The sequence below is a fragment of the Squalius cephalus genome (genome assembly GCF_949319135.1).
Source record: "Squalius cephalus genome assembly, chromosome: 18".
In the NCBI taxonomy this organism is placed as follows: domain Eukaryota; kingdom Metazoa; phylum Chordata; class Actinopteri; order Cypriniformes; family Leuciscidae; genus Squalius; species Squalius cephalus.
In genome coordinates this window covers 17,235,085-17,258,289 of record NC_137139.1, presented here as the reverse complement: position 1 = coordinate 17,258,289, position 23,205 = coordinate 17,235,085, and the positions used below count along the sequence as shown (strand labels likewise).

The following is a 23,205-nucleotide window of genomic DNA, read 5'->3' as shown; positions in this document are numbered from 1 at the left end:
TGCAGATAAACCTCACTCCCCTGATCTCAAGAGGTGCTCTAGCAACTGACAATAGAGACAGCTGTCTTTAGCCTCCTTATTATAGCGCCCGCCTCCCACCCTGGAGACTCGGGTTTGAGGCCCGCACAGAGCGGGTCGAACAGGACCTGAGGGGTTACATTGGTGCTGTGACCCGGATGGGAGTGAGTGTAATGGAGGCCAGCTGTGCATATAAACCTCACTCCCCAGATCTAAAGAGGTGCTCTAATGACTGACGCTAGTGACTACAGTATTTAGCCTCCTTGTTAGAGCACCCGCCTCCCACCCCTTAGACACGGGTTAGAGACCTGCACAGAAAACTGAAATGTATAGCAACTATGAGACCTTCAATAGTGTGAACAGGGCTTTACACAGAATACGCTTCATTTATTTAAAAACCGAACAGTTCCACTGAAGGTTGACTGAAGGAGATTTCAGTAAGAGGTCGGTATTGTAGTGTTGTCCTTTATGTATTAAAAACTCCTCATTAATTTATATTTTCACTAAATTAGCTTTCCCAGCTCAGTAGTGCATGGTGCTAACAATAATAAGCTCATGGGTTCGGTTCTCAGTGAATGCATGTGCTGATAAAATGTAGGCTATACCTTGAATTGAAAAAATGATTTAAAAAAGTGTTAATCATTAATAAAAAAAAATAAAAAAAATCTGAGTACAGTGTCTTGATGACCAGATGTTGTTAACTTTAATTTAAATAGATGTGTCCTGAGGAAAAAAAATATTTTCATTGATCATGAGAGTTTGCTCTTTTATATCTTAGGAGACTTAATTGAGTTCTTTAAGTATCAACGTTGTCTCAGATGTCTGTCTTAAAATGCCTATACGAGAAATAAAAATAGAAACAGCTGAGACCATCATAGACATACTGAGCTTATGGATACCATCTTAGATAGTAGAATGTGATGATAAATGTTCATTTTAAAATCTGAACTTTTCATCGCAGACCCTGAAAAACCCTATCCCAAAAGAAAAATCGTAGAAACTCGAGACTAAAAAGTCTGCAGAGATAAAAAAAAAAAAAAAGGCTCCATTTGCACTCTGATCTACTGAGAGATCACACACACACACACACACACACACACACACACACACACACACACACACACACACACACACACACACACACACACACACAAAAGTCTACTAAAACATTTTAAGTTGTGATTTGGGTTAAATTCATTAATGACTCGGACAAAGTATTTTCCAACATAAAGATATGTAAAATATAAGAATAATTCAAATGAATTAATATTAATCTTTAATATAGCCTCATGGGCAGCGCATGTTGAGCCATTGTGCTTCAGGCAACCCCAGTTCGAGTCCTGGCTCCTGTCTACTCTACCCTACCCTATTCTATCTCAATAAAGTAAAAAAAATAACTAAAAAATCTTTTAAAAATATATATTAATCTTTAAATAATCAACCAACCAATATGTGGTTGAAATAAAGTGATTAGCGAAATAATTACTACTGCAGATAATGAAATAATGTGGGCGATCGAGGAGACCTTGAGTGAACAGTGAGCATGGACATTCTGTGCTGGGCTGAGTGCATTTGTGTAACTCCATGTGTCTGAATCAGACACAACATGCAGATACACATTCAGTGTGCTGAAAGTACGAACAATTGTGTGTCATGTTTAATAGGAGCTTTCAAAATCTTTAACAAAAACACATATAATTGATGTTCCATGAAAATGAGGGCTGATTTTGAATTTTTTGACATTTCTGGACAGCTCAGCTCCATTTAATACAGTTTTGTGACTTTTTGTCCATGTCTGTTAGTTTTGAAGCCATCAATACACTATTGTATGTCTAAAAATGTAAAAAAAAATATAATAATATTTTTCCAGGAAAACAATCAAAACATATTGATGACTCACCGTCATCCTGCACAACACAGATTTTTGTCCAATGAAATGCCCTCATGAATGAGTGTGCCACACCCTTGTCAACTACCAATTCATGGTTCATGACCCTACTGGCTAAAAAAGGATGGCCCAAATTTCCTGTTTCAATAGAAAACACATCAATAGACAAATGAAAATTGTGCTTGTGAGAATACAGGAATTCATATCGTATATCATCATATACAATGCATGTCAGTCTGATTTTAAAGGGTTTTTAGTCATGTGTAGCTAAAGTATGTGTTTGTGTTGTTGTTGATTTGATTTATGAAAAACAAGTGAAGAGTAACATCAGTTTAGGACTTGGAAACTGGTAATCCTAAATGCTCTCTCTCAGCAAAAGTTATCAGTGGGCACAGGGAAACGAAGCACTAGAACGAGCTGTATCGAAATAGCCTTTTGCTTTGGGAAGTGAAAGTGGGTTTCAAAACCCTGCTGACTCCCTCCCTGCCTCTTTTTCCCCTTTTCAGCTGTGACCCAAGAGAGAAGCGAGCATCTGCTTCCAGAGAAAAGTGGTCAGTCATCTGTGGTTAGCCCACTAAAGTCTCTTCCCTGAAATGTTTGTCACTCTGTCTGTCGAAATCACAACTGCTGGTTTGGGCCGCACCATGTTCCAGTAGGCCTCTCAGACATTTATGTTGTCTTCTGGAACTTTTTGGATTGTTAGTACTGTGCAGTCAGTGTGGCATGCTTTAAACGTCCCATACTGCGTGTAGTGGAAATAAACCCCTTATTGAAATGTAAGAATGGTCATACCTAACATTCTGAAACTGAATTATACGGACATATAGTGTTGACTTTCTGTTATCCTCCTTTTTTCCTTGTTCAGTCTAGATGTAGCTCCACTTGGGACTGGTGATATGTGCATGTGTGTAAGGCTCTGCTCTATACAGGACTGTGTGTAAGGGTGGTATAGTTATGTCTATCTGTTGCTATGACGGCAGTCATCAGCAGAGGCTGTGAGTGGGTGTAGGGTACAGTGTGCTGCTTATCCCTGCTGACTTACTTGTGTGCACGGGTTTGTGCAATCCGGACTGCTTCCATTACTGCAAATGTGAAATGTTTTATGCTGATCATATCGATTCTGAAAATCAAATGAATTTCAAATTTAATTCAACAAATCTATTCATATGCAGACTTGCACTATATGAAATTTGCCATCTTCAATTTTTTATTTCGTATTTTTTTATTTTTTTTTTATAAATGTTTTCTTAATGAAATGTATGCATCATATTTAAACAAACAAAAACAAAATTTTGCGTAAAGCAAACTGCGAAACCTGAGTGATTAACTTTACATTTGTTGTCTATAAGTTAATTCCCACATAGTGCTAGCCTGGGAAAACCCAGACAACTTCCGGCAAATTTAGATTTGCTCTGCAAGTAATCTGGCAAAGAGCTCATTCAAGCCCATTTCTAATCCATCGAAATCGCGGCACCAATCAGAAACGTTGGGGCGGGCTTTACACAATGACGATCGTTCTGATTGGTTTTGGGTCTATGCAATTGCGCCCATTGAGCGACGTCCGTTGGTGAAGCGCAGCAACTTTTAAATGCATTATTATATTCAAATTGCAAACACATGAGGACAGTCTCCATGAAAGACCCACTGGCAGATGAATGTGCTACTACATTTCTCTCTGAAACGGTAGGAAATTAAATTAGATTTAATAGAGGATTTTAACTGTGACAAGATGATTGACAGGGCAGTTTACATGACAGGATGCACGCGACAGATCCGTCTGATAAAGATGACGAAGTAGTATGTCCCAAAGCTTGCCTACTTTTTTGCTACACATTCAAAAGTAAATACCTTTTCTTCACAAAAAGAGTACATACTTTTATGGCGTAGTTTAACTTAGGCGAATTGGGACGCAGCATATGGCTTTACACGATGACGATCGCTCTGATTGGTTTTAGGGTCTATCCACATGCGCCCGGAGGCATTTGAGCGACGTCCGTTGGTGACACCCCTTTGGAAATGAGTTATTAATGAAGCTTTGCCAGACCATAACTACTGAGAATGGTCTGGTTTTAACCAGGCTAACATAGTGCCTTAATATTACTGAAATACAACATGGAAAAATAAAAACAATTGGTGAAATTATTCACAACCGATTTCCCGCCATGTTTCATGTCTGCACACCCCTTCCCAAATTTTTTTACAAAAGTACAATCTAAAATTAAAGGATAAAAATAAAATACAAAAAGAATAATACAAATCGATTTCATACTTTTAAAGGGATAGTTCACCCAAAAATGAAAATTCCATCATTAATTACTCGCCCTCATTTCGTCCCAAACCCGAAAGATTTTCTTTCATCTTCGGAGCACATGTGAAGATCTTTTTGATTAAATTTCTGTCCCTCCAAAGACATCTACGCAACTACCACTCTGACACTTCAAAAAGTTCATAAAAAGATCGTAAAACTAATCCGTATGAATTGAGTTTAGTCCAAATTTTCTGAAGAGACACGATCGCTTTATATAATGAACAAATTTAATTTTTTTATAAAATAAAATTTCATTATAAAAACAGCAACTAATATTGCCATTTCTTTTTGCTCGCCGTCCACCATGTTTGTTTAATCTAAAAGTCATGTTTGACCGCGAGAGTTCACAGGCGGGGAATCACTGACGGATGCGCATAATCTTCAGGAACATTGACATTTCTCTGTTCTTGTTCCACTTCATCTGCCAGTAAATGCCTCGCTCTTAATAGCTCTGCCGCCGCCATGTTTCCAACACCTGGCCCCGTCTTGATGCAATGATTGACAGGGAGGGGCGGGGACGTGATTGGCTCGGATTGCATTTTCAATTCCGCTTTGAATTTTGCTGCATTCATTGTGGGACATTTAATGAAAATGCAATCGCAAGTGTCTTAACTGAGTTTAAATGCAATTAAGAAAAATAACATTTAAATGATAATTTTGCTTTGCTTGAACATGTTAAACATATCCAATCATTTCTGTAATTCAGTATTAATTTCTGTAATACGTTAAAACATATGTTTAAATTAAATGTTAAAACTATTGTAGGAAATTGCCATTTTGCATATTACATTTTAAATTGAGTATTGCAACCCATATGCTTCCATATCTAATGAATAAGTACTAGTATCTTTAAAAAGGTAGTATAGCTAAAGAATAAGTACCAGTACCTAATGAAATAGATACTAATATCTAAAAAAATAAGTACTAGTGGCATAAAAAAGATACTAGTACGTTTTAAATATTAAATGTTAAAACGGCTTGCCATAATGGTTTCATAATGTTTCGTTTTTTTGCTAGATAGTTTTTACGCAATCTACCAACATGGAATAAAGCAAAACCTGGACAGCTTAACAAGAGCATCATGGAGTGATCCTATGACATAAAAATCTCTCACCAAGTTGTAAATTTTGTATAATCATCAACCCACTGAACCATCTTTGAAGTTTTAGAAGGGAACATTCACAGCAAACGTTCCAGTGTCGGTCCGGTTGCGTGCCAGCTGCCTTATGCACAAACACAGATCTCTAGCCCCATCTTTCACAGGAAGCTGAACAGGGGGAACTCGAGACATGTCTGTCTTGATCAATATCTTATGGTGTCATCACATGGGCTTAGTGTGGCTGAGAATCGGTTGTGTGTCAGGGCAACAGTTGAAAATAAAAGTACTGAAATTGATTTGGAAAGATACAATGTTGAGAGTGACAGATGTAGTGTGAGACTAAGGTAACAAGACTATATTGTACAGAGCAATCTATATTTTCACATCTCAAACAACTTTCTTGGGAAAACATCTGATATCATATTTTTTGCTTAAATATATGTAGTGGTTTGGATAAGGTATATTGTTTATATCCTGACCTGTGTTCTGCATGAATGCTATCACAAACACAGATGAACCGTTTTCAATGCCGATTCATTGTTTCTGTTTTGCGGTGTCCCATTGGCAGAAACTAGGGCAGCACTGGTCTCTTGAAGCACTGTGGAGCCAAACACCCATCAATCCCATGCGCTGCACCTCATTACCGGGCTGTCCTAAGACTGTACACAACCATAATAGCTGTTTAACGATCCTCTATCCATCTTCCATAATCAAAATGGTGCCTGGAGATACCAAAGACCATGCACTTTAAATGTATGTGTCATGTTGCTCCTATGGTCTAAGAGAAAAATAATAATAATCAAGACGCTAAGCACGACAACCTGTGTAAAAAAAAAAATATTTTTACTTGTGTGAAAAGATCCCTTACTGCCATTCTAAATTTGATCAAAAGTAGAGCCAGACCCATATAGTGACCTATGAATACTGTTGACTGCAATGTTAGCATCTATGCTAGCAATGTGCTTGATTGGCTGAGGCTGAGAACTTGTGCAACTCTAAAACTGAGTGTGGTTTGGTCTTTGAATATTTGCTTTCAATTTTAGAGCATATACATAGTATATGTTTCATGTTGTACACAGTTTCAGCCTTATTCAAGACGATGTTAGTGAGAAAACCGTGACAGTCTAACTTAATGGGCAGTCATGAAATCAGTTCATTCCATGAAGGCAGTTTTCATTCGTGTTTTGATGTATTTCCTATTAAAACAGGAAGCTGGGGTGGCCATATTGAAGGGCTTGCCCTTTTTTAAATTGCTAATATTATTTAGTTTGTATCACAGCCGAGAACCATGATTTTTTTGCTAATTGCTATTCTTAGTCAGACGTGATATTTCATCAATGTTTTTGGTTCTTTTTTTCTTGGAAAAGAAAGACTATTCATTTTAAGTGTTCATTTAAAATTGTATAACTTCTAAAACTTAATTTGGTCAACTTTAAGGTGTACACTAGAATATAAATGGTCTCCAAGCTAAATACGTGGACTAAAAACCACATAATACCAATTTTGTTCAGCTACAGGGAACAGATGTATTATTTCTATTTCTGTCATATGAGTCATTTTACAATTAAGGTACATTTCATGTCCTTTAATGATTCTTATTTTTTCTAACACTTTTCTTCATAAATATCATAATAATGCTTTAAGGGAATGCATATTAAAATCTCACACAGATTTTTGTGCACCCTATGTTTCAGTTTGAAACATTATTTTGATGTTCCTTAAATGACAGCTTTTGCAGTAAGTGAATGGGTTCAATAATGATTATAAAACGGTTAGTTCAACTTCCAGTCCTTGATTCTGATTGGTCAATAGCTGTGTTTTATTCACGATACAACACGACTATGACCGCTTCACCAAACGGTTATATGTATCACTACACAACACCCCTAGCAACCACTCTTAGCAACTTAAAGGAGAACTCTTGAGCTTCAATGGTCCGTGACGTCACTGGCATGTTAGGCTACCTTGACAGCTCCAGCAAAATGGCATCTCAAGAGAATGTTCAAAAATTGTGATCTGTCCAACAAGCGAATATAACACCTCCGATGCCATCAAGGACCCAATAACCTGTTTGCAAAATGACTGTGGCATAAATGTGAGCACAGCGGGTCCTGTAAACAAGTTCCACTCACCTCTTAGTTGTTATCGTGATGTTCACCTTCACCGTAGATCACCTTGCTAAATTAATCTGACAATATATACAGTATACGTTTCATTGAAGAATGAAAGAATATGCAGTTTTATTATTTCATTTGATGATTCAATTTCTTACTTGAATGCTGTTTTTAGTGTTAACTTGTACAGTTCTCTGTCCATAATGTCAAGATCAGTCAGACTCAGAGTAGCAGTAGAGTAGCCTGACAACATTAGTAGCCTACAGTGGTACCATGCCAGTGACGTCATCGAACACGGCAGTGCTCTGATAATAACAAATGTAAATTTCAGTATTGGGAAAAACTTCATATATGTTTTGTTTTTAATATTATTTTTGAATTAATTTGTTTACAATTTTAATAACCAACATGTTATCGAATTATATTTTGTTCGTTTCAGTTCCCCTTTAAAGGTGCCGTAGAAACTCTGCAGAAACATTTTTTGTTTTGCTGGTTGAAAGTCTCCTCATATCCTGAAAGCAATCACTCTGTTAAGAGGTCTAAATTTATTTTTTATAAATGTATGCCTTCTGTGGAAGGCATAGGACCACAAAATGTTGCATTCTGTCCGAACGGTCCTATAGCATATGTTCCCTCCCTGTCATACCATACCACTGCGCAGGCTGTTCACGCAGACATATGAAGTCATAAGCGCGTTCACGTACGCCAGGGGTGTCAAACTCAGTTCCTGGAGGGCCACAGCCCTGCAGAGTTTAGCTTCAACCCTAATTAAACACACCTGATCAGCTAATCAAGTCCTTCAGGCTTATTTGAAAACTGCAGGTGTGTGTGTGTTGAAGCAGGGTTGGAACAAAACTGTGTAGGGCTGTGGCCCTCCAGGAACTGAGTTTGACACCTGTGACGTACACTATGCAGGCAGAGCGAGAATGGCAGACAAGCAGCAACAACCAAACTTTCCTTCTGAACCGACAAGTGGCACTGGCAAAGAATCTAATACCTACGATCTATATATCTTCATCAGAGCCAAGCAGACTCTCATCGTGGAAACCCTGTCATGCAAGAAATATTATTACACACGACAAGTTTTGCTAGCTAAACAAACCGAAAACTTGCTGCATCTAATTCTGAAAGCATTTGTTTACGTTTGGTATTGTATTACTGTTACTAACTGTACTATAAAGTTTTCTCACCGGTGAATGACACATGATGTATTGCAGTAACGTTGTCTCCGTTCTTCTGGGTTGAGTGCGTTCATGCTTTCAGGGGGCGTGGCTTTTGGACGGTAATTTGCAGGGAGGGTGGGACCAGGGGGGTAATCTTTCAGAAAAAAACTGAAGCTTCCCAGGGGGCCGCCATTGATTAGCAGACCATCACCTGCTGTTAGCATTCCATTGACTCCCATTCATTTTGGCGTCACTTTGACAGCGAATAACTTTACATCTGAGGCGTTTAAAGACTCCATTTGTCCATTATTTATTTCTAAAGAAACAAGAAAATGTATAAAAGGCTCCATTACCTTGTATCTTACGTTATGGCCCCGTAGAAGCAGTTTTTGTAAAAATAGGCTAACGATTGCGTCATAACCACGCGACTCTTTGTCGCACAGTAGAGAAATTAAGAAGCTCGCAGTCGCAGTCAATCGGGGGGACGTGGCGGCAAAATGAAAAAATAATTAATCAGAATAATTTCAAAAGTTTCTCCTGCTACTAGCTCATGGACACCTCCTACTCACACTCTCCGTCTCTGCAAGTTTCGGAAGGGAATGATTCAGATTTCTCTTGGCACAGCTACTAGAAGACTTTTCTCCGTTGAATCCAATGGGGTCGCTGTGTCCATTTCTTTTACTGTCTATGGGTGGGACGCACGCTTTTACTGCTAGGGTAAAGTTAGCATTTTCCCAGATGTCCTACAGCACCTTTAAACATATGTTCTCATTGATATTGTTCATTGAAGCTTATAGAGTATTGTGAGAGATCGAGTAAGCGAGTGTACCTGCATTTACAGTAGATATAGCATTTTCCTTCTGGTCAGTCCTATATTCGTAATAAAAAAATGCGTCTGAATGTCTGCAGCGATATCTTCTCCTTTTAACGGTTAATGGATTTTCCCTTGCCCTGACACTAATGCTGCGTTCCAGTCCAAAATGGTCATGCCCTTCACTCACTAACTTCCCTCCGTTTCGTTCACTCGGATGTACGTTATTGCTTACGTTGCACGAGTGCCCACTACTGGCGGAAACTGCAATGGGCCCTTGATCACTTGGAATCAGCTGTGGAATTGATTTATTTATTTATTTTTCCCTTTAAGGATTTGTTTAATGCAGCATCCAAATGTTTATAGGTGTGTTTGGGTTGTTTAAAAAATATATATTAAAGAATTAAGGTGATTAGATGAGATCTGTGGTAGACTCGCTCCCTCGGTCAAAATCGAGGGAACGAGGGTCTGTCCATATAAACTAACCTCTTCCACTTAAGGAAGTGGAACGCACTTCACAATGGCGGCAGGGATTCCCCCGAGGGGAAGTGCTTAGGGAAGTTTGCAAGTGCGTGTCTAAAAGTGGATTGGAACGCAGCCTAAAGAGTGGACTGGAACGCAGCACTAGTTATTTGTCAGTTGCGTCTTGCTTCTCCGTGTTCACAAGTTTTTCAGTCCTTTTAATATAAAAGTCTGCTCGACTACTGACTGATCACTTATAAAGAGAGTATTTGCCGCCATCTAATGGCGAAATAATGTAACTTCAGTTCCTGTTCACGGTCAGGGACTATTTTTTCCAGCGGAAGGAAGGCTTTTAGTGATTTTACTAAGACTCTCAGTCAGTCAGAATTGAGAACCAGAACGAACTGTTGCATAAAAGAATATATTTTATTTTGCTCAAAAATATTTTAACATATGTATCATGAGTCAACTATTACTTGCCTACCATATGCTACAACTAACCAAACAACCTTACCAGCATGCAAGATGTTATTTTCTTCTGTGGTGGATATTTTGAACACATTTAGTCCTCTCAATTTTTTCCATTTAACTGACTGTCAGCTATGCTGGGTACATTGTTATGGTTTGCAATATTGTTTTATGATTTCAATTGAGGTGATCAAGATAATAACTATGGTGTGTATATACATATAGCATGAATGGAATCTTACTTGCTAGCTCATTTCAATATAACACGTCAGATGAAGACCATCAATAAATATTATAAACTAATGAACACGTCTCTTTTTTTGGATCACACGCAATTCAAGTCTTCAGTTTTCCTTAACACACTTGGTCAGTTTATCAGTCCTTTTTTCATTTGTCTGAACTTTGCCCCTTACCTGCCTTCAGCTTGTGTCATGAGGTCAATTTAGCATATGTACCGTCCTTACAACTGCCTGTGGGTGTTTACAGACAATATACAAGGATCGTGTTAGATGGAAGAATCAGTCGTTGAGTGACTCTGTTTTGTTTGGGCTTTGGGTTGACTCTCCTCCCCTCCCCTTTTTGTCTCTGTACTTTTTCTTATCCTACTCTGCCCTGAACGTTTGAGAGGAGAGACAGAAATCTACTGCCATTGTCCGCAGCTTACAAAGTATATTTTCTCTTTCTCCTGCTCAAACTATTTCTTTCTTTTTACTTCTTTTCTGTGTAGGCGTGGGTTAGTCTGTGCAGGTCATCACACAGGAAGACATGTTTTTTTAGTCTCATTTGAGGTGCTACAGCACTGTGCTGGTAGCAGCGATGCCCTTGGCCTCACCTCATGACCCTTTTCTCACAACTTAAATTAGCCTCTCCTCTCTTTCTCTTACCACCCTCTACCATGTTCACATCCTTTACTCCAGCTCAATCTGTTGTAATCTACCCTTCATTTGCTTCACCCTGATTTGGACTTTCTTTCTTGTCTGGGGTCTTTTTTTCAGCTAGTCACTTTTCTAATGAGACCCATAGTTCTAAACGAACATTATAGCCAATGCTGACCTCTAGTGTCCAATGCACCTAACTGCAATTAATCAGATTTAGGATTTAAATTTTACAGATGTAAAATTTACATGTAGGTCTATATACATTCTAGAACTTGGTTTAGTATACAAATTATAGGCTAATGGAATATGATACAAGAATAATCCATACATCATTTATAATATAATATAATATTATATGTAAAATGTATATGTATATACATTATAGACCTTGATTTAATATACAAAATATAATATAATATGATAAAAGCATAATCCATACATCCTTTATAATATAATATATACTGTAATAATATAATTTAATTCTCACATTTTCATTGTATTTCGGTCTTGGTTTCATTTTCAAGGACTTTTAGTTTGTTTCTCTGTTTTCCTGCTTCCCTTTGTCCTGTGTTCCCGCTCTTCATTTGTTGTCAAAGTTACTAATAGACCACTTGTTTTGTATGTTGCTCGTTTGTCTGTGTATTTAGGACCTTCAGTTCTCTTCACTCTTTGTCTGGTGTTGACTTTAAGTACACACTGGAACGTTTGATTTTGTTGGAATACTGCTTTTGTTTGTTTTAAACATCTTTATTTGAAATTAATTATTCTTGTCTTCATCCTTGGTGAGAAAACCCGTGACTATAATATAATATTACATAACCTACTGTATTATACCAATATATTATATGTAAAATGTATATGTATAACATTTTAATGTATACAACATATAAAAGCATAACCCATTCATCATTTATAATATAAGTGAATGTAAACAGTTAAATGTAACAAAAGAAAATGTGTGTGTAACAGTATGTTGGATCCGTGCAGCTCTTATAGTCCAGTTGGCTAGTGCACATATTAAATAATACCGTTACCGAGGTGATAAAAGCACCAAATTTTACATGAAGCTTCTTTAGGACCTCCTAAATGATTTCAGCCTAGGAGGCCAGCTGAAATATGAAATTTAGTGTCAAATCACTTAAAAAACAATATTCATGAATTGTTTTTTTTTTCCTCTCAAGTAAAACTTTCAGGTTAATGGCCTTTTAAGACCACTGAATAATCTTCCTTTTGTTAATTTGTGCTCAGGCCAGTAGATCTTCCAAATTATAAGTGTAAAACAGAGTGCCAAGACACCATACCTAAAAAACTCTCAAAAAGCCCTGTATAATATTGGTGGAATTATTAAAAAAGGCAGCAAAAATGCTCTTGGTTTTCTCTTTTATTTTTCAATTCAACTAGGTCATTCATATAGCTATCTACTGAGTTCATAGTTTGGTCATTAGTTTTATGTTAGGCTGCATCATATTACATTAAATCCTATTTGTGTGTGACAGTACATAGCTAGATGTACTTTCAGTTATTTTGGTTGCCTATTGTAGACGTGCTGCAGGTCAGAATTCGTTCATTCTTTTATGCTTAATGTCCAACTAAGGAATACACTTGGCGACCTCTTAGAGTGCTCTGGTTGGACGACAGCACTCACTGAAGCTGAAGTAGCATCTTCTGGAAAGGCTGACTCATTTCTGAAAGCAGCAAGCCTATCTCGCACCATGGTGCGAGTCATGGAGACCAAGTCACTCTACTGTCACTTCACAATCTACAGCAGGAAGCTTTTAGGCTTATTGCTGGGCCCCAAAGATGAAAATACCTTTATCACTTGGAGAAATGACATGCTGAAGAAGAGTCCAACTTTCATGTATTGGGATCTAATACTAAGATATGAAACCCTCATTCTCATTTTTGTCAGAGCTCACAGAGAGAAGAACTTCCTTCTATTTGTAGAAGTTTTAGAAGAACTCATCCCTCTATTTTTTTCCTTGGACCATACAAACTATGCAAGATGGGTGTCTGTCCACATCAGGGACATGAAGTCTTTGCCCAGCACTATCAAGGATGAGTTTGAAAAGCATTCACACTGGGTTCTCTCAAAGACATACAACAAGTTCCCTGCAATACCTTTCGACCAAGCTCATGAACAAGAGAATAAGATTGTGAAAGGTTGCGGTGGTGCAGTTGGTCTCACAGAAAATCCAAATGCTTTCAGACAATGGATGATCTCTGGACCAGAGTTGGGAAGATTGCTGAAAGAATTTGAAGAGGACTTTCTTCCTGAAAATGACATAGATAATCCTAAGAACTTCCAGCATCATGAACAGTGTCTTTCCACACAGAAGACATTTCAAAGACATGTAGCCAACCTGTCTGAAACTATTAAAAGAATGGGCAACCCTTTCTTGGATGATTTTAAAGATCTAGTCACTCTTGACAGCCGTAACTGTGCAGATTAATCTGTAGCTAAAACAGAGTTCATCTTAGAAGACACAGGCTATATATCCAATCAGGGCAAGCTGTATCTTCCTTTGGTTCCAGCAGCACCATGAGCAGTTGCAATCATGAAGAGGCAGACACCTGGATTGTGGTTCATATACAGCATGCCCTGGAGCAAGGAGCAAAAACTGTCCATGTGCGTATTGTGGACACTGATGTCATTGTGATTCTTGAAGGTCTATTCCATGATTTACTTGTGATTCAACCTTTGACTGAAATCTGGGTGGCTTTTGGAATGGGCAAAAAGTACAGATTTTACCATATCAATAGCATATGTTACCGTCTCTACAGCACGACTTCACTATCCTGGGCCCGGTTTCCCAAAGCGTTCTTATCTCTAAGTAGTTCTTAACCTATTCCTTAACCTCTCTCTTAACCTTATGGCACGATTCCCGAAACGTTCGTTCGCTAAGTATATCTTCTGTAAGTCACACTTTTGTAAGGTTGGTCTGGACCACTCTTAGCTTTACCTTATCACTGTTGCAGGTCTATATGAATATAATTCTGAAGTTTTAATACACCCAGACAGTATTAAATTAGGCTAATTCAAGTGTTTTCATGCAAAGAATAAAATTGTCATTACACTGATTGTTGTTAGATTTTTAATTATATTATTATACAATATTATTAATTTAATTAAAACACTCTTTTAAAGGCCAGTGAAAGCATAGGCTACTGTCAGTTAAGTCCTATTCGGACGCTAATATTGTTTCTCATGGGCTTGTATGGTATTTTAAACATTTACAGGGGCAAGTGGGTGATTTTAGTGCCGTCCGAATTCATAATATCAGTGTTTTTCTCACCCAACCCACGTAAAAATCCCTGGCCAAATTAGTACCTTCTGTTTTTTGACAAACAGGTCGTGTGGTAATTTAATTGCCGTCTGAATCCACATCTCTGAGTTTTCAAGAGATTCAAAATTCACGGTTTAAATCCTTTTTGATCACTGCCGAGCACCGTACGCAAGATGTAAACTTTTATTACTGAAATGCTGTAAAGTATTTACAAGAACAATATTTCATCGCAGCTCCACCTCAGCGAACAAAAATGGGAAAGAGAAGAAAGCACGTAAATTTTTGAAAAGGTTATTGTGGCAGCAATATATGTTACAATTTTAAAATATGTAGGCTAGGCTATTATAGGCTATTATAGTTTGGATTATTTTTTATCATATCCAATAATCATAATAAATTGCAATTTCAACTATTTCTGAAGTGCTTCATTTATAAAGATCACCGCTTTCTAACATAAACAGCCCCTGCACGAGAGAATAATTGATTCTTAAGCCATCAATATCAAACAATTCAGCACCATCGCCACAGACAGCGCCGGGTAACGTCGCACGTAAGAAGGTATATCTTAAAGGAGAACTCCGGTCAATTTTAACATTGAGCTAATTTTTTTGTACATTTGGAGTGCTGTCAATACAGAGAACAACGACAAAAATCGGTGTTGCCTACACCGTGTTATCCTCTTTTTAAAATTTGCACCCTGTTGACTTCAATGGGGCGAGTACTAAACCTGCTTTTAGTCTCTTAACATCCTTGATGTGTCATTACAAGTGCACAGAAAATGTGAGTGATTCCTTCTGAGTGAACACGAGTGAGTCTGACTGCAGTAGATGTGAAAGATATGTATAAAAATGATGTTATTTAAGCCAGCGCAAATATCTTTGTTTACATCCTGTTTTTCGGTTGAAGTCCAAAGTAGTCGATTGCAGAGTTCACACGCATAGGTTTAATACCTATGATCACGCGCGTGAACTCGGCAATCGACTACTTTGGACTTCAACCGAAAAACAGGATGTAAACAAAGGTATTTGCGCTGGCTTAAATAACATCATTTTTATACACATCTTTCACATCTACTGCAGTCAGACTCACTCGTGTTCACTCAGAAGGAGTCATTCACATTTTCTGTGCACTTGTAATGACACATCAAGGATGTTAAGAGGCTAAAAGCAGGTTTAGTACTTGCCCCATTGAAGTCAACAGGGTGCAAATTTTAAAAATAGAATAACTCGGTGTAGGCAACACCGATTTTTGTCGTTGTTCTCTGTATTGACAGCACTCCAAATGTACAAAAAAATGAGCTCAATGTTAAAATTGACCGGAGTTCTCCTTTAAGCAGCTTCCTAAGGTATGGTTCGGGGAACACACTTAGGAACATAAACAACTTTGGTAAGATATATCTTTCGAGCTTTCTTAGCGCGCTAAGAGTGAGCGTTATCGGGAAACCGGGCCCAGCTAGATTCATCATCAATCACCCCATCAAGGTCTGTCAGAAATCTTGGAGAAACGTTTGATGACCAGCTGACCTTGATCAGATCACATTTCAAAGACAGCTCGATCATGCAGGTTTGCACTGCACAACATCAGGAAGATCAGGCCTTTCCTTACTGAGCATGCAACACAACTTCTCGTCCAGGCCCTGGTCATTTCTAGGCTTGACTACTGCAATGCTCTTCTGGCCGGACTTCCATCATGTGCAACTAAACCTCTACAAATGATTCAGAATGCTTCAGCTCGTCTTGTCTTCAACGAGCCCAAGAGGGCCCACGTCACTCCTCTGTTCATCTCTCTGCACTGGCTACCTCTCGCTGCTCGCATCAAGTTCAAGGCATTGACGCTTGCTTACAGATCTATCACAGGCTCAGCTCCCTCCTACTTTCACTCACTCCTACGAGTCTACATCCCTACCAGAAGCCTACGATCGGTCAACGAGCGACGTCTCGTGGTTCCATCACAGAGAGCCACAAAATCACTTTCCAGAACATTCTCATTCACAGTTCCATGCTGGTGGAACGCTCTCCCCACCCTCATCCGGAACGCAGAATCCCTGACAACATTCAAAAGACAGCTGAAAACCCATCTCTTCCGTGAGCACTTAACCTCATAAAAAAAATAAAAAAAAAAAAAAACCTTCCCTTTCCCTTTAAAACCTCACTTATCGGGCTTATGCTACTCTGAATAATGCCTGAACTTCGTATTTTGAGCACTTCTTGCGTTGTTTTTGCCTCTTCACGATGACTCGCTTAATTTAGTCCTAATTTGTAAGTCGCTTTGGATAAAAGCGTCTGCTAAATGACTAAATGTAAAAAATGTAAATGTAAATATGTAAAAGTCTGGGTAAGGACAAGTTTCAAGCACTGTTGATGTTCCATGCCTATTCAGGGTGTGATACAACATCTGCTTTCAATGGGAAGGGTAATAAGTCAGTTTGGCGGGCCTGGCAAGCCTATGATAAAACCACTGAAGTATTTGCTTCCCTTGCCAGAAATCCATTCCAAAAATTAGATGCTGCTTCATGGCAGTTCAAAAAGCTTGAGAGACTGACTGTCATCTTGTATGACAAGTCCTTCAAGCTCCATTGTCCAGAAGAGGAAAGAACTCTTCTGCCATGGGAGTAGGACAATGGAGAAACTGCCACCCACCCAAGATACTCTACTGCAGCACATCAGATGGGCAGTTTATCACAGCAAGGTATTCCTTCTCCAAGGGACTATGGATGGACCAAGGAATCAGGGTCTTGGGAACCAGTTTGGATGACACTTCCAGAAGTCCCCATAGCCTGCAGAGAACTTATCAAATGTTGCTGTAAGGGGGATTGTTCCACCTGCAAATGTGGCAAAGCAAGTCTAGACTGCTCACCTCTTTGCAAATACAACTGTTACGACTCATAATTATCAATTACAGGGCCAATAAAGACCATAATACTTTCACATGTATTGAAGCTTTAGTTATGTAAAAGTTCATAAACATAAATAAACATATCAAAATGTTAACTTTGGGATTCATTTGAATAGCTACTTTATCTTGTGCAGGAACTTGAAAATCTCTGTGTTTTTAAGCATATTTCATTGATAATGATAGGCCTATACTTCTAATAGCCTATGATGTTACAACATTTATTTCCGAGGGCTCCTAGGCCAAAATTACACTATAGACCCTAAAGAAACACCATGCAAAATTTGGTGCTTTTATCACCTCAGTAAGGGTATTTTCACTACGCCACCGTACTAATAGGCCGTGTGTCCACCAAAGTGTTTTCCCCGAGTCTTGTGTAGCCTATATGTTTTCAATGGGAGCGCTGTATTAAAACTGCAGCAGCAGCGTGACGAGGCGCTGAGTGTGTATTTCATGCTGAGCGCTACGTGCTCTGCGTTACTTAACGGTTGCCGAGAATTTAATGTTTAACTTTGGTTAAAACACAGCACTCATCACTGTCACTTTTTTACCCAGCCATCCAATCACAGTGGACAGTGGAGGAGGGGCGGGACAAATACCGCCACATTCTGCTTTTACAACGTCAACAGACGACGACAACAACATACGAACGGATCAAAATAATTTAAAACAAGAGCCAGCGAAAATACTTTACATTGTATCGACATTTTTATATAGAAACAATACAGAAACATGCAAAATGCGAAATACTTATACTAGTAACACTTCCATATATATTCTGCATCATAATAATAATAAAAAAATAATAATACAGGTACCCGTACTCGACCTTGGACTTGTTCTGGAAAAAGTGGTATCGATGCATCCCTAATAATATATTTTTTTAATCTATAGATAATGTATAGATAATTTACCTTGTAGGGTTTATCATATTATAATATTGTATTATATCAAGGACTAAATGTTCTGGGACTTATTATATTTAATGAGATGTGGGTTATGCTTTTATCATATTATAGTATAATGTACACTATACTATATAAGTAAAGAATATATTTGATATTATTACTTGTGATTATGCACAAAATAGAATATTGTCTTCATAATGAATGAGCAAAATCTTCTAATGGCTAAATGTTTATGGTTTTACACATTTCTTAGTTCTCAACAGCAAAAATTGATTGATTGTGATTTGGATCAATTTTTACTCTGACTGAATAATTATCTCAGAAAATATGAACAGAAGAGAGGTGATGTAGAAAGTGTGTGTGTTGGCCTGACTACTGCATGGGGCTGTGAGGAGAGGGAGAGGAGAGGTATAGGGGATGGAGGGGGAGGGGTCAGCCTTGGGACAGGCCCGGCGTGCTATAGTGTGGAGGGGAAGCAATGGGATGGTTCGGTTGCCAGGGCGATGAGAGAGGCTGGAACTAAGGTGAATGGTAACTAAGTAACAAGAGCAAACAACAGAAGAGAGTTAGAATAATGCAGAAATACACGTATAAGATTTACAGTATGACAGAAAAAAAAATTCATTCTTGTATATCAAATCTCTTGATGACACAAATGCATATAAAGTCTGTGCACCTGCATTCCTCTGCTGCCCATGTCCATATTCAGGAAACCCTGCATCACACTTTCTCAAAGCACACAAATTGAGGCCCTTCTTCCTTCAAAGCGCCCCGCGCAGCCTGTCTGCGCTGCCCAGATTAGGGCCAGAGCGACTGGGGTGAAATACTGCAGGAAATCCCCCTGTGCACCACAGCCCAATCTACACGGCACAGTGATGCCTGTGGCCTGCACCCGAAAGGAACTTAAATAAGAAACCATCAATTATACTCTATAGTGGACGAGAGACTGAAGAGTAAGCGTGTGTGTGTGTGTGTGTGTGTGTGCGCTCATGAGAACAGGACAGAGTGAAAGGAACAGTCTGAATGGAAGTGTGCACATGGCTCTGAGAAACGCAGATGGGGAAAGAACAGGGCTGTAAATGAAAGAGGAAGACTGTAGGAACCACACTGGTCTTGTTTCCTGTTTGAAACTGTGCCTTTGAGAGGTTCGTGTGGGGAAGTGTGTGTGTGTGTGTGTGGGATGAGTATCAGTATCCTGCATGGTGTTCAGCCCGCTGAGCTCCTGTATGGGGCTGATGAAGTGCTAAACCCTATTCTTCCTTTCTGAGCCACTGTTTCAGTCCTGTTTCTCACTCTGCTTATTTATGGCCCTAGTGATTTCTGCAGACATCCCCCCCCCACCCCACCCCATCACATTTCTGTGATGATTGTTGGGAAAAGACCTGCGGAAAGGATGTAAATATAAAATGTGTTGAAACCAACGTAAGATGCAGTTTCCTTCTGGCTTATTTCCAGCGTTGTTATTGTTAACTAATTTATATAAAACCGGATATTTAATCGGAAAAAAAGGTAGGGCTGGATTTGATTTCACCCATCAAAAATTGATTGGATGATGAAAAGTGTGCATTCCACACATGAATTGGAGCAAGTCGTGAATGTTGAAACAACGTTTGTATAGCTAATATGTTAATAATAAATTGAGTTTGGTATGTGCTCAATAAATTGCTTTTAGTAGATTTTTTTATTGCTATACATCCAATAAGCCGTAGGAAATATGACTGTAAATTATTGTTTTTTAACATTCATGAAGGTCTCTGCCCATTTTGTTTACCTCAGACATTAGTAAAACGAAAAAATGGGCCAAAGCAGAACACAATAATAATAAAAAATCATTATCCTTCTTTCAAAAATCCCACATTCTTCAATAACCCCCACACTCTTGGATGTCTGTTATTTGTTTGTTTTTTAAAAGCATAAAAAGACATAAACAGCTGAAATTTCAAAAGAACATTTAAGATTAATTTAAATGATAAAATGTATAATTTGTTAAATGATACATTTAAAGTCAGCATGAAATGAACATGCACTCTATATATTTTCTAAATGCTTATTATAGAACTTATGAACAATTCATCCGTGCATTTAAAAAAAAAAAAAGTATTCTATGCATTCTGTCATGTCTCACGCACAGTGAGCTAGAATGCCTTTCAAAGCAATACTTAATATCTGTTATTTCAATAAATGTATTTGAAAAAGGTTTCAGTGGCTATATGAATGACATTCAATTTACATAATCTACCAGCAGAGGCAAACTGGACTGTTAACCAGCCAAACTTCAACCCCTTGATGCACCTTTATAATTTAAAGATTTCTTGTCCTAAAACCCCTATTTCACACACTAGGCTACTTTGAGAACATTTAAGGGCATAACGGCATTTAACGGCCCCCAAGCCAAATAAATCAACAGACAACTGTCCACACCATATTTTCTTCATCTCAGAATGTGCACCTATACATACATTGTGTACAACATTTAAAAAAAAAATGTTTTAATATATATATTTTTTTATCTCATAACTTATCAGAAGTATATGGCAGATGTTTGGAGAATTGCTTTAGGGTGTCTAGTTAATTCTCATGGGAATTCAACTTCCTCTTTTTGCTGTCTAGTATAACAGTAACTTTCCCCTATCCATTTCAGTTTCGCACATACCTCTCTCTCTCTCTCTCTCTCTCTCTCTCTCTCTCTCTCTCTCTCTCACACACACACACACACACACACACACACACACACACACACACACACACACACACACACACACACACACACACACCAGGTGTTTAGTGGATGGCAGGTGTGAACAAGCATGACAGGCCTGAAGCAGTAGAAATGTAAAAAATCAAAGAGTTTCAGTTTTTGGAATTGATTCAGACGGAGTCTGTTTAACATCGTACATGTATTATCGCTGTCTTCACTCATTTTTATTGCCAACTGAAGGATTCATGGCAACTGTTTCAGCCTAAAGCTTTTTCATTTCCTAAGTCAGAGTCAAACAGCTAATATTTCATAATATTTTTAAATCTGCTTGTAAAGAGAATTAGTACACTGAGAACAATAACCAAAATGAAACTTATATGGAACAAAAAATGTCAATGCTGATTCAAAAGACGTTTTTTAGCCATAGTTTTAGATATTACATTCAGATAAACAGAAACAATAATTTTCTGAATTAAATTGATCAATGTGATTTATTAGTATTATTAATGAAATATCAGATACATTTTGTAATATGCCTGATCAATTCGTACGAATTCTACGAGGTGGCTAATTCGTACGAATTCATACGACCTCACTCGTATGAATTAGTACGATTTTTGCTAAATCGTACATATTGTACAAATTGCCCAATTCGTATGAATTCATACGAATGACCTACCCCTGACCCCGCCCCTAAACCTACCCATCACGTGGGTTTAGACAAATCGTACAAATTCGTACGAGTGAGGTCGTATGAATTCGTACGAATTAGCCAACTTTTTATCACTCGTTCGAATTCGTACGAATTGGTCGTGAGATAGCGTTGTATATTTGTACAGCGAACAGATGGCAGTTTTCAAATTAAGTTTTCACAATAAACATACAATTTTTATGGATGTGAACACGCCCTTGCACATGCAGTGAGGGGTAATTTGATTTTAAGTGACACAACTTCAGAACTGATTTGAACTGATTTTCCCTTTTCTTCCAGAACATATTTATCTCATTGCAAGTCATAATTGTGCATGTAAAATAAACACTGCCACAACATCATTTGATTTTTTGATCTGCACCTCAGGCTACTTTAAGGCCTCACTGAGGTGAGTGATGAATTATTGATTTTGCTTTGACAATATTTTGGAGTACTGACTGCAACATCCCATCTGTGCAAGTAATTGTTATATTTGGTGAAGGTTTTAACTACAAGGGTTTACATTGAGATGCTCTACTTTCTAGATACCATGTACCTTTCTAGATGCAGTATGAGAAGCTGTCAAAGCCTTGATACCTGTCGTGTCAGCTTTTATTTATTTTCTTTGGTAAGTGAAGTTTTCTTTCTTCTCCAGCTCTCCTATCTTCAGAAGTGCTTGTTTAAACAAGTTGTTTCACACTGGTGTCAAATCAGGCATGTTCAAATGATATTTTCCTTTACTTTTATGTTTCTTTTATACGAGATAAAACGATGCTCTCAGTGACAGTCATCTCAAATTTTAATCATTAGTCTCATTTGACTAATATAATGGTTAATTCTGTAAACTTTTTAACACAGCACATACACAATACATTATCCATGCTGCAAAGTAAACGATGAATCTTGGTAGTATTTAGCAGTAATGATGGGTGTTATGCCCTATAACCTCCTTTAAGATGTTTAGACTTCACTAGTCAAGACGGTTTTGCTGTCTTCAGTTTATTGCTTGCTTTCAGCAGGGCTTAAAATGAGGACTGAGACTTGGTCCTTGCAAAACATGGCATTTTCTCTGTTTTGACCTCTCAGGTTTACCAAAAAATATTTTGGATCATTGTCCTGAAGTGTCTGTTTAATGAATGTAAAGCATTATGCTCCCACCACGACCATATGCTACAGTTACGATGAGATTGTTTTGTTGGATAATCATGTTGAGTGTTTTGTTTTTTAACAAGACCACCATAGCAAGGAAGCAGATACAGCTTATATGACAGTCAATTCTAGAGAAACGTTTTGAGCTTCCTCTCACATGCATAAGTCAACTCATAAATTGGTCATAAAGATCATTTACATGATAGTAACAGCTAGAACATGTGTTTGGCAGGGTGCTAAGGGTGTTTGGCAGATTTTTTTTTTTTATATTGACAGGAAAATCTTATACAGGATGACCAAAATGGACTTTGAAAGCAGGGCCTCAAAATGCTTCTGGCTTTTTAGGTTTTAAGCAGGAGGTGTCCAAAAATTTA

At 38.1% G+C, this 23,205-nt stretch overlaps 1 protein-coding gene across 1 annotated transcript in view; it reads right to left on the bottom strand.

Moving 5' to 3' along the window:
- Positions 1–2,980, bottom strand: part of nol4lb (nucleolar protein 4-like b) — a 105,639-nt gene extending 102,659 nt beyond the window's left edge. The window contains exon 1 of the mRNA XM_079849849.1: positions 2,949–2,980. The gene's annotated coding sequence lies outside the window, so the exon portion shown is untranslated. The remainder of the gene's footprint in view (positions 1–2,948) is intronic.
- Positions 2,981–23,205: the final 20,225 nt, after the last annotated feature.